The sequence below is a fragment of the Aulonocara sp. 'chitande type north' Nkhata Bay genome, linkage group LG2 (assembly GCF_057382095.1).
Source record: "Aulonocara sp. 'chitande type north' Nkhata Bay isolate Kocher_YH1m ecotype deep benthic linkage group LG2, A_spYH_male_GT1.1, whole genome shotgun sequence".
Lineage (NCBI taxonomy): Eukaryota > Metazoa > Chordata > Actinopteri > Cichliformes > Cichlidae > Aulonocara > Aulonocara sp. 'chitande type north' Nkhata Bay.
The window spans coordinates 1,771,209-1,784,439 of record NC_141345.1 but is presented as its reverse complement, the minus strand read 5'-3'; the positions used below and the strand labels follow the sequence as shown (position 1 = coordinate 1,784,439).

The 13,231-nt window shown below is 39.8% G+C and overlaps 1 protein-coding gene across 8 annotated transcripts in view; it reads right to left on the bottom strand.

Annotated features, from left to right (window-relative positions):
- diaph2 (diaphanous-related formin 2) overlaps positions 1–13,231 on the bottom strand; it is a 367,696-nt gene that overhangs the window by 207,933 nt on the left and 146,532 nt on the right. The gene's annotated exons all lie outside the window — the stretch shown is intronic.

Below are 13,231 nucleotides of genomic sequence, written 5' to 3'. Positions count from 1 at the left end.
CTCAGGAAGAACGCTCCGAAATATCGGCTTTAAAATGAGGATTTACATTTAAATTTAGTATGAAGAGATATGAAGAAAAACCGCTCCGCAATTAATGCAATCCCACAGCTACAAACGTATGGTAAGAGGGAGATTAGGTTCAGGGCACCTAAAAAAAATTAAAAATAAACTGTTAAGAGCATCATCTAGATCTGTCGTCACTAGCATCTGCTTAACCAGTAGTCCCAGATACATTCAATTTACATAATGATGTTAAAGTTAAAATGATCACGAATGCTCCCAACTATCTTGCAATTAAACCCTTTTTTAAAACATTTTTCTTTCACAGACACTAAAATTAAGAGAAAAACTCTAATTCCAGACCTGTCATTTTCTGTGAGCCTGGCGTTCCGATGCTAATATTATCTTAGCATAAAGACAAGATGGAAGATGGAGAGTGCTTCTGCTGAGTGAAGGCTATTTAGGTCTCTCAATCAGCACTCGCTTGGGATATTGTGCAGTTAATGTCTAAAAGTGGTTTACTCATCATCATTATCATCACTGGAATTCTTGTGTAGTCCAAGATGAGTTGTGTCATCTTGACGAGATTAAGAAAATGACGATGTTTTTACTGCACTGCATATCTGTGTAATAACCAATATCAATTAAAAAAAAACGCCATTTTTCCGCTTACCTTTAAAGCTGCTAAAGCATCTAAACCAGCAGAAATGCCATTAGTGAAAACAATGTGCCGGGAGTTTCTTTGACAATGAAATGTCAGCGGAGTCTGTTGTAGCTCACATGCCGGTATCAGCGCCCACCTGTGTCTAAGTATGTATCAGAACACCCTGGGGGTGAATGCATCGGATTCTACAAGGTACCACCACGTTCGAAGCACAATTGTGCACTGGCTGCTCTGCTGTGGGGCCCTGGTACTTCTCTAATAATCTACCCAGCATGTGTTTATCTTTGTTGGACCAGGTTGTGTGGAGGAGGCGGTCGGGAAAAGGAAGGCAGACAGAATCCTGCCAGCCTGCATGTGAGGAGCCCGCAAATCCAGAGGGACTGCTGGCTTTGTGTGACTGTGTGCTCACGTGTATGTGTGTATGTCTGAGAGACAGAAATGGCAGCAATACAGCCAACATGAGTTATGGTCTGACACACACACGCACGCACACAGACACACACAAAACATTTAATTGCCAAAAAAAAAAGTCTCTCCCGAGCTCCATTGTGTCTAATGTGTTCAACGTTAATCTTACCCTTTAGGGACATTTGTTGTTGTGTTAATTACACACCACCAGGAGCCCTCATTAACACACATACAAATATGCACACGCACTAGCACACACACAAACACACTATGTATACAATTTAGGTGGAGCAAGTAGAAGCTTAGACTAAATACGGCAGTCCAATATGTGTGAAGCAAAGCTAATGAAGCATTTACAGGGAAAGGGGTCATCGGAGATTTGCCTAAGGTCAAACAGTCTCCTGCACCTTTAATGAACAAATTCAGCCTCAGATGTAGAGAGAGGGACTTATGGGTGGGCCAGGGTGCCCTGCTTAGTCATCCACTACACCACTAGCTCATCACATCCTGCACGTGGCTTTGCTTCCACCGGTGTGCAAGCTTTGGCTAAAGCCAGTAGAGGAAGGCAAACTGGAGTCCTCAAAAACAAACAATTAATCCCAGAGTATTTTTGCTGCCCCTGTTCTCTGCCTGCCATCAGCGCTCATTACAGTCAGTGCAGCGATTAAACTAGAAATGCCGCCTTGCGATTGTTTGCCTCTGGCAACCACTAAAAGTTGCACTTTACACCCATGACTGTCCAGATAATTTTTAGTCAACACTTTGAAGGAATTTAATAAACATATTAAAGCTGATTTTTTTGTTGTTGTTCAATAACACCGATTCCTAACAGAATGCAAAGCTGATGCAATGACAGTCGACTCTGATTTAAATATAAATGCTGCTGTAAAATTCTTTATATGCACCACATATAATCTATACAACAGCAGTGAATTTTACTTTCATTACTAGAAACCCAAATATATAAAAGGTCTCGCCTTATTATCTCATCATGGTAGACATTTGGGTGAAATGTTTTCATAATTAGCATATAAATTATTGAGTTATGGGTAAATTGTGTTTTGTGGAGTCACAATGACCTTGATCTTTAGCCATTTAAATGAAATCGGTTCATCCTCGAGTTCCCATGTCTATCGAAAATCCCACTGTGGGCTCCTGGTACGTCTCGTTTACAAGAATTATATGGATGTGAGGTCGCAGTGACCTTTATCAAAGTTCATCCTCGAGTACAAATGAACAGTTGAACCAAATTTGAAGAAATTCCTCAAGGGACCCTCACAAGAATGGGGCAAGACTCTTAAAAAAGAGGGAGAAAAAACTCTGCTTGTCTAACTCACATTAAACTAATCTGGTAAGTACATAAGGAGAGTGTTGTGAAGCAAATTGTTTTTCTCTTTCATAGAGGGTGAAATACCCATTTTAGGGGCAGAATAATGGGCCACAAGGTGACTGGTATGTGCTTGTCTTCATATCGCATTCACCTAACAGTGGGACTTAATTACATTGGAGGGGAGGGCTTCACATATTCAATTATAGGTAGTCAATTACAGACACAGCTGTAGCAGATTTATAAAAGATATACATTTGCTTGGGAGAAATTGGCACTGATCGCTTGGGGCAGATAGCTGATAGATGAAAGGAATACGCCTTAGGAGAATTATATGTCCACTGGCACCAATCTACATGGGGATGAGTGTAAATGAACAACTGTGCAGTAAGGTTTCTTGCACAGTAATGCAGTGCAGTCCTGCATAATCGAATACATATGGCAAATTTTTTGAACCCATCTGAGGGATGGCTAGGAAACTGTCCCAACACTTTCAAGGTATAAAGGAGACATTAAACTCAGCGATACAGAGCATTAGTCGCAAAGCGCAAGTAAGAGGTAATAGGAGGTACGCTGACATTTCTGTATTCAACATGTTAGGTTAACAGAAAATATTATAATAAGAATTCAAATCATAGTAACAAGATGTGAAGAACGCAGAAGTGTAGACTGACTGGCTGGAAACCTTTTCATTGCTTTTCTTAGAGCTCCATTTCAGCACAGCTGAACTTTAATAAAACAGCAATATATAGTAATATTCATGTTTGCAGCAGACATGAAATATCCAATGCATTTTGCTGCCTCGTGTGATTATAATTAAAATCAAGGTGTATCAATCCTCTTAGGTTAATTTGTCTTACACAGTACGTCTGTGGTGTCTTTCCATCCTGGGGATGCTTGCGGCCTCAGAAAGGTTAATAAGCTGCTTTACCTCAGACTGAGCTGGATTGGAGGGGAGTTGGAAAGGTGATAAAAAAAAAGGCCAAGAGAGCAGAAACAACTTAATGCAAATCCATGCAGTCAAAGTAATCTGCCACATCTTTAAAACCACCAGCTCTGCTACTTAATAGTCTCCAACTACAACTGGACCTTTACTTTCCACGCAGCAAAACATTTAAACGTGGCCTTGACATCAGTCGGTCCTCATCCCGCGATGAAAAACGGAGGTCAGAGGTCTGGGAAGAATTTGGAAATGATGAAACACTCACTGAAATCCAATGTTTATTAGCATGCCCACCCACTGTGGACTGAGTCAGTTCAACGGGGCCTTATTTGCATGAAAGTCTCAGTAAACAACATTCCCAAAACACCCTGGTATTATCTGTACAAATATGTAAACAGTGCAGAATTGCTAATACTCATTTTGAATCTTAGTTAAAATGTGCTTGATTGCTGCAGCGTTACAGCTGGTTTCAGTGTGCTCACGTAAAGTGTAAAAGCAAACTGTCTCTGTCCTGAACTGCTTCCTTCAACATGTGTAGGTGGAGCAAAACTGCAATAAGGGTGAAACACTACCAAAAGACACACAGATTAACATGGCTGAAGTATGAGAATAGCCTCACAGCAGGAACAGAAACCTTCTGACTCTGTGAATCAAGTGTTTGCTTACAGAGGCAAACGCCTGCACCAAAGGCAAAAAACAAGCACACTGAAATAATGGTTGATGCTGAACATCATTGCTCAGTCTTCTGCACATTTATCACATTCCAGCTTTAGCTTTTTCTGCATTTTCAAACTGTGTTTAATGAAACACGGTCAAAAAGAGGGAACAAAGGAGGAGATAATCTATAAAAATGGCAGTTTAGAGAAAAACATGATTCCCATTCAATGATTCTGCACTGCAACTTGCGATGCATCTATAATCTCATCTGCCATTAATAGTAACTATGTGGCTTGTTTGACACTTTCAATCATTATTTCAAAATTCATCTTTTTTTATAAGAAGGCGTCAAGGGCACAAGAGTAACAAATAAAAAAGCAAAGAGGTAATAAATAAAAAATTAAAACATGTTTGGACCATATGCTTGTTAGATGAGCAAATTAATAACATGAACTTTAAAAAGTTTTCTTTAATTTATTAAGTTTTCTTCTCCTTTTTTTGTTACACCTACTGAGAGAGTCAACTTTTAGGGACAGAGGGAGGAAACTTTGCCAAAGAGAGCCGAGTCTAAACCTAATGCTGTGATGGAAAACAGACAGAGACAAACATTCACACAGAAAATGAAACACAGAAATTTGTATGCTATGGATATAGTGGCAAGACAATGATAAGCGGAAAAAGAAGCAAGATACCATCTTTAAGTTCAAGCGAGATGACAGGTTGAGAAAGATGGTGAGGAGCACATAAAGGGATGGAGTGGGAGGACGGAGAAGTACAAACAAGAAAGGTAAAATAAATAAAAGAAAGGCTAAAAGCAAAGGCTAACTGTACCAATAAGTGTCTCCTGAAGGGAAACTGAGACAAGTTTAAAGGAGAGTTTATGTGACTGGTGTGGAGAGGTGGTGCTCAATCTTTACAGGGCCAGAGAAAACACTCAACCTTTTCACTGAGCTGGATAAACAAAAGTGTCTTAACATTAATTTGTGCACACAGTACTGGAAAACATCCTTCCTGTCTGTCATTGACACAGGGCTTTTGATGGTCTTCATCAAAAACTTAAAAAGTGCAGGCTCCTTTGCTTGTTGTAGAGTCTGTATTGATCCTGAATGCTAAAATGAAGTTACTTCAGTAATGAAAAATTCAAGACAACTATATCATACAAGATATTACATTAGCATATTCTGAAAATGGTTGTCTGGGACTAAAGCATCAATAGTCAGGATGTCTTACTGGTTTTTGACAGCAACATATTTTAACTAACTGCTGCATCTGACAAAGCTCAATTCCATATTTACGTAACAAAAAAGTTTTATTCCAGCGGTGCCAAGTTTGATATAGTTCCTCTAAGTGTCGCCGCTTTTAGTGTTTTGTTTTGTTTTTCGTTTTTCAGGTGACTTTGGATCACAATCTGTAATCACGACGGTCTGTCTGCTTTATTCTCTCTTTCGCTTACCTCAACCTCTTCTATCTGTGCAGAAATTTACCGCACTCTGGCATGAGAAGTCATGATTGTTTATATTCAAGGAGGCACCATCTTGAACACGCAGGCCTCTGATTGTTTACTATCCTGCTTGTGACATCACGCTTGCTCTCTTCCCCCCGGCGATGCTCCGTCTCGTCTCTGTACCGTTCCAACCGGATTGGCTGTGGGAGTGTCACAGCCTGGCCCTCTTGTAGTCACAAAGCAATTCCACCAAAGAGGTTCACAGACAAATGAAACTTAATGCCATGTAACAAACTCGGCAGGCTAGTCTGCACTGTCAGGCGTTGTGTTAGCTAGTGGAGAAACAGAGGTTTGTCTGCACCTTTTGATCTTTATCTACATGAAAATCAAGACGGAGGTAGATCCACAGTGCGTTCAGACAGGTCAGAGTTAGACATGTGTACTAGCGCTCAGTCAGTATATAAATATATTAATCATATAAATATCACCCATGCAGCATGCAGACAAGCCACTTCACTTCATTATCAACGCTAATGAAAGCAACACTTAAGGCAAAACTTTAAAAACTTTTGAATTTCACTCAATGAAGCGCACACAGCGAGCAGTGAGCCCACATTACGGATTCCTTATAAAACTCACAGCTCTAGCACTCGTACTTCTGAGCTGGATTAGATATGCGCTCCATATTCTTCTGTTTGGGATCATGGGGGTGAGTTAATGAGGCTCCACCGGGGTTGTTCATGTGAAAAGCTCCGGCGACAGTGCTGACATTGTCATCTTTTTAAAGGCAAGTCCCATTGTTAATAAGAATCCTATCACTCAATTAGGAAGGCGTGCAGACGGGAGATTTACTGGACGAAACACGAGGGAGACGCACAAACACATACAGCAACTTCAGATACTCTTCCATTTGTTTAAAACTAAATGCCCCTTTCACTCTATTAGATGCTACATTAGAATAGATTAAAATTTTCTGACATGTTTGGGAAGCATGGTTGTTATTATGCATTACACACCCGCAAACACCATGTAAGGGTAACTGTGAGGGAGAGTGGCCAAGATATTCACAGCCACAATAGTGGAGACGGCAAAACAAATGGAACTTTAACATTTAACTAAGGAGCTGTATTTATAACTGACAAATACAAGACGTCATTCAACATTTCTCTCATGTATTTATAGACTTTATGTCTCGCAATTTTCACTCTAGAAATATAGCTCGACAAAACAAGCTTAGTTTGCCATCAAAAGGGAAAAGACGCTTGTGCGCTAAAAGCTACTTTGGCTCCTCCCTTGTCACAAGGGTACTGAGAAAATAAAGAAAAAGCTCAATAAAGGGGAATACTTAAAAATGTTGATGAGAAGATAAAGGCAAATTGATGGAAAATATATACCTCTTAAGGTCCGTGGAGAATAAAAAGATTAGAACGATAACAAGAAAGATTGACATATCCCAAATTTCCGTTAGCTGAGATTATCCGAGGGAGCGAGCATGAAGAAAAAGAAATAAAATATTTAGATGCATAGGGGATATTTATTTTTCAAGAGACAGCTTTTTGATGAACATTACAGTCTACCTGAAGGCACATAAAAGTTAGCTGGATGTAGACTTGGGAGGCTGTAAGCGGCAGGTATCAAAGAAAGCTAATATTCAGAGGGCTAAAGTTAAAGTGCACCATGATAGCCAGAATGGCTCTCATCTGAGAAGAGAAGATTAAAATCAGTGGGACATCACAGCAAGGCAATATGAAGTGGGAATGAGAGGAAATTTCTCTCTCGCTGACTCACTCTCTTACAAAGATGCACACATATAATATAGTCTCCTACAATAAACCAATTACTAGTCATTAATATTTAAGGGCCTAATTTCCATTCATATGTAATATATTAAAAATGTGCAGGGATGAGCAAAGAAAACGGCTGACCCACAGATATCCGCAGTGAGCTCGCTGCCCCAAACAGAGAGAAATGAACATCGGGGTGTTTTGTGTTTTATTGAGACAAATGTCCCCTGCCTGCACCAGCAATTAATGGCCTTCCCATAAAATGTGGAAAATTGCACAATTTGAGGCGTTTCTTTTCCAAAACAGCCTCGTTTCAAGTAATAATGGACATTTAATCTGGAATGCATGATTGAGTGATTGAAATGTGAGGAAAGGTCTCGGGTAATCAAAACAATTCACCCAAAAGGGAAGTATCTCTCCACTCAGACACCGATGACAATTTACAAAATGAGTATGTGGTAAAATGCCAATTGAGATCTTGTTTGTGAGAGACTGGAGCTGTTAAACAATGAGGCTGAGAGTGAGAGTGGGTGTCTTTTTACCAGGCTGGCCCCGGCTCCAGATGGACACCATCATGTCCAAAGAGATGATTTCAGAAGAAAGCGGAGAAAGACGAGATAAGAAAGAAGAAAGAACGAGATTTCTGGAGAAGAAAAGCACAGGATAAGGACACAGAGAAAGCTGTCTTGGCGAACGGTCCCTCCTCTCAATTAACACAATCGGAAATAAACAGCCGTGTACTCCAGGGAAGCATGGCAAACCATCAAGCTTGACTCCCAAACACTTTGACATAGAAGATATCAAAAGCTAATCATTGCACAAACGCTATCAATTCAAGGCAGACTGTCCCACAGTGGGCTACAATGTCTTCACTTGAGCTTAAACTCATTAGATTAAGGTCCTTATTACATTGTGTGTAGCTGAAAAGGAAGAGCTTCAGCAATAGCCTAGGGATGTGTTTTTTGAAAGAGCAACAAGCTTTTTCAAGGTTTTTATCACCGAGACATATTGTTAGTAAATGAATACCGCTTAACGGGATTAAAATAATTTGCGTAGCACTTGTTGCAACATTTGCTGCTATGTTTTGTGAGCCAAAACGTCTGTTAAGTATAGTGAAGAAGCACTACAGGGGCTACTGGTCAGCAACAGTTTTCTTGTCTAAGAGGCTGCCGAGTGTCTGGTGAGGTGGCCGATCATGCGTGAGTGTGTTTGATCCGGTGGCCAGGTCAGCCCTGATGTTAACAGAGTTATTAGGGGACTTATTAGGAAGAGTCAGAGAGCCAGCTAAACCCCCCACTGATTCCATCATTACTGCCGTTGTGGCTGGGCCATTACCGCCCTGCTGCTGGGGCTTTGTAGCAGGGATTGAGAATCAGCTGGTGTGCACACCACATTGGCTCAGTAGGGGAGAGCATGTGTGAGGGGCAGAGCTGTGGGGATGGAGGTAAAGCAAAAATGGGTGTCAAAGTGGGGAAAACTCTTGAAGGATTTGATCTAATTTATTGTTATGAGGGGCAGGATGACTGCAGCCATCACTTGTAGTCAGGTTTAAGCCAAGTTCAGTGCTGACCTTTACACTGAAACTTCAATATGTGTACCTTAGATAGATCCCTAACACCGCTTTTTCTTTGTGTGTGTTTGATTTTGTTTCCTTTTTAAATTTACAAATAATTCCCGAACAACAAAAGGATGTGCGCCGCCTGTCACTCTATGATAGCTCGGATAGGCTTTACATATATATTCCTCTCTGCAACTTATATATGACACATAAGGAACATACAGTCCATGTCGGGATTTCAGTTGTTGTTGAGTAATCTCCTTTCTTTCTCTGTGTTGTTTCTGCTGAGAAGCCCCCCCAGACATCACCATTACAAACTGGCACATGCCCTTTGTCCATCACCAATTGATGAGGGCAATGGAGGAAACATTTTGGAATAAAGGGGGTGTGAAGTTTGCCAACATCAATCTTGTTTCAAATTGAACCGCAAAGTTCCAGCTGAATGAATTGCCTTTCAAATGCAGGAGGCCATGGCTACACGCATTCAATCCCAGAGTGAATCTGTTTTGATCCCAAGAGCCGTACAAAGGCACAACACACTGATTGATAAAGCGAACTGAGGGGAGATGAGAGTAAAAGAAAAAAAGAGAGCCAAGTCAATGGGGAAGAGTGTAAAGGGGAAAAACCGATACAGCCAAGTAAAGGCAGAGAAGATCGAATAAGACAAAAGACAAATAGCAAAAGGGTAAAAAACTATCTGAATGCAAAATAAGATAATTCTACAATTGAGTCCAAGTTGTTCTACAGAGACCAAGTGTTGTATCATACACAATTACTTGGGTGGTTTTAATAGAACACCGAGATTTCTATGATAACACATTTGTTCAGCTCTTTGTGGGGTGGAAACAATTGTCTGATCACAAACTGCAAAATGGTGTCAAAGGTGAAGACGATGGCACGACATCAGTGTCCACAGTTGTAACACATTTTCAACATGCTGCATCCTTCCAAGAGTAAAACAGAATAAAGCACAGCTAGGCTGAAACAATCGGGCTGAATGCCCTTCCCTTTATAGAAGCCACAGAAGCGTATTCCACTCAGAGATGGGCGTAATCTGATTACTTTTTCCAAGTAACGAGTAAAGTAAGGGATTACTATTGCAAAAACGGTAATGAGATTACCGTTACTTTCCCGTAGGAACGCTGCGTTACTGCGTTACTAAAACCGTGATTTTTTTGCGAGAATGTCTCATGACAGTGACGTAAGCGAGTGCGACGTTCGTGACAACAGCTGTGTGCAGATCAACAATGGATCATATATCGAGTGCAGAGAGAGTATGAGCGTGCAGCGTTTAAAGCGTGGAAGCACTGACCTTACTTTGAGTTTGATTCCATAAAAAGTGACAAAAACATTAGTGTCCGCTGTGCGTGGGAAGAAAACTTCTTTTTACAGCGAAAAACCCCTAAACTTCCAAACAAGCACCGAGTAGCTACGACGTAATGGGAAACTCACAGAGAAACTCGCGGATTCTTCCACTGACCGCGGCACACCTGCACCAGGGTAAACCTCCGCCTACCCCACTCCTGCTTTACAGGTGAAAATAGAGCAACAGGACCGCTGAGTCTGTGACTTTATTTATTTTCTGCTGTGTTTCACTTGCATCTATTTGAAAGACTGAGTGTAAAGACAAAAAATATTTTATTTTATGAGCTGGAATGTGCAGAAAATAGGTTTAAATGTTAAACTAATTTCTTCCAGTCAGAGAATGTTGCATATAATTAAATTTTTGCTTGATGCATAAAGTTAAAAGATTAAAACTAATAAAACAAGTTTTAAAAACATGCTTTTCCATTTGATTACATTTTGTATGATGGATTATGTAGAAAAAGTAGAATTGGGCTGAAAGATCTATCACTTTATCACCTCTTCAGGTTGTAAATCGTGTTTTTAAAAAGTAACTAAGTAACTAAGTAATTAATTACTTTTGAAAATAAGTAATCAGTAAAGTAACGGGATAACTTTTTGGGGGAAGTAATCAGTAATTAGTTACTGATTACTTTTTTCAAGTAACTTGACCAACACTGATTCCACTTACAGCAAAAATATGAATTAACACCAAGTCGTTCAATAAATAAACTTTGGATGAAACAGCTGGATTGTGTTGCTGTACAGCCTTAAACCGTTACATTTGTGTACGTTTGATTGATGATGGCTTGAGTTAAAGTTTTCTTTCTTTTTCTTTTTTTCTTGGAGGGGGCATGATTCATTTGAAGGTCTTTTTCTCTATTTATGCTGTATTTATTCTTTGTAATCATACAAAGTTACTGAAACTTGTAACCACAACAATGCATCACTGGAGAGCACTGATTTAACAGGTGCTGTATATTTACATGTATATTTTGGCTGCTGTTAGATTCCCTCATGTTTGATTTTTACACCGTATGCCTTTCAGGATGCAGCCTCGACCGGCATTATTCAAAGCATTAGAATAACTATCTAAAATCCTTCTTTTGCATAACTACATCCTGGTTTAATCGTGACCACATCCATTTAATGGGCTGGTTAAATGGAACTGCTATATTTTCAATATGTGCAATACAACTTTTTTATGTTATTCAACATCCAAAGGCGGAAAAAGAAATGTTAAGTATGACTTAGTCAGTTAAGACCCAGAGTAGTGACTTATGTTTTAAGTTTTCAATCAAGTTGAAAAAACATATTATAATAAATGACAAAGAAAAAATAGCCACTTTAAAAGACTGAAGCCAGGCTTGAAATCCCTCCTGATTATCATTTCCTTTTCTTGGTAAAACTCATTAAACAGTAAGACTCATAAAAGCAGCAGGGGAGATGACAGTCTAGCATTCTCAGTTGTTTTAGAGGCCTCTGAGCGCAATAAGCATCTGAAAATTGGGGGCTGTTAAAGTGATTCTTTTTTTTCTTTTACTGCCAAAGTGTTGTTCTTCAACAATGCAAGTAACAAGCAAGAATCCCAAGAAACGTGGAGATAACAGAAGCCTTTTTTGCACCATTTTCTGAGGGCAGCTCTGCAGGGAAGGCATTTACACCTGCTTGCCTCATCTTTCGCGATACACTAGGCCCCCAAAGTGTGCTTGACTTATAAATATCCACATCTTGTGGCAAAGATGGAGGGACCACAAAAAAGCAAAGAAAAAACAACAAGTGTGTGTGTGTGTGTTATTTAAAAAACAAAACAAAAACAGGGATATTGTCTGGGCAATATCCCAGACAAATGAAGTCTGTTTTCACTAGTGACTTGTTTGTCAAATCAGCACAAAGGATTTATGGTCCGTAGCTACAATGAGAGGTTACACTGAGAGTACGAGACCTCAGAAATTAATCTTGCTAGTGCTGGTCACGACACCTGAAACTCCCCCCACCCCCAAAACTCCTTTAAACTTCACCATTCTCAGTTAAACAACTGGACTTGAGATAGACGAAAACTTTACACCAATATAGGTCAAACTTATTCTTTTTTAAGATAAAATATTTCATTTTTAAGCACGCTTATACTCAGTTTGAACTGAATGAAGCATGAAACATGGAGAAGAGGAAAACAAATGAATTACTATCTCATTTTAGTAAAATCCTATCTAGCACCTTTTCTGCAATACGATCTACATCAAAGCCCTTCGCATTGACTTTCAACTTCACTGTAGGGAAGGGAGGGGGGGGTGGAAGATATACAACATTAAACAGCATTTTTCATTCATGAGCAAATCATGTTCTGTTTCAACAATAGAGGAAAAAGAGCTGATTCAGTGAAGCCGCTGCAGGGGTAATTGATAGGGATCCAGCAAAGGTAACTCCCGGGGGAAATGCTGGATCATGAATTCCTACCCTGCCAGCGGGAACAAGGACTATCTATAGACGTTTTTTTTAATCCCCAGTGGGCGAGAAAGTGGCTTTAATAAAGAATTTAAAAGGACATTTAAAGCTGAATTAAAGCCATGTGTCTGTGAAACCAAAAAAAGGTTAAGTTCAAATTTATTATAAGAATCAATGGGAAACATTTTTTACTGCACTCTCCAAGCGTAGCGCTGATTTACACTTAATATGAACACTTTCTTCCTCAATAACAACTCATTAATCTAATAAACGAAAAAGTAAATAACTGTTAACTGCAAAAAAAAAAGGGTTTCACTTCAATTACTTGAACAGCGTTAAAGAGTACATGTTAAAAATTATAGCGCCTGGCAGATATCCCTTCGTGAAAGATGAGAAGGGAGTGGCATGACTGCTAGGCCTATCCCTGTCACTTCATTAAGCTTTGCAATAACTGTTCTTTGCAGCCCACATTCTCCTTCCATCTGTATTATGCTGGTAAATCACCTTGCGGCAGCCAAGGGAAAATTGCTATTTATTTCGCAGTACAAAAAAGAGACGACTCTCGTTTGTAGACCTGGAGGCTATGAGAAAGACGGAGCAAGAAGCTGCTGCCAGGCTGACTAGTGTCCAAACAGATGGTGGGTATAAGAGAAAAGT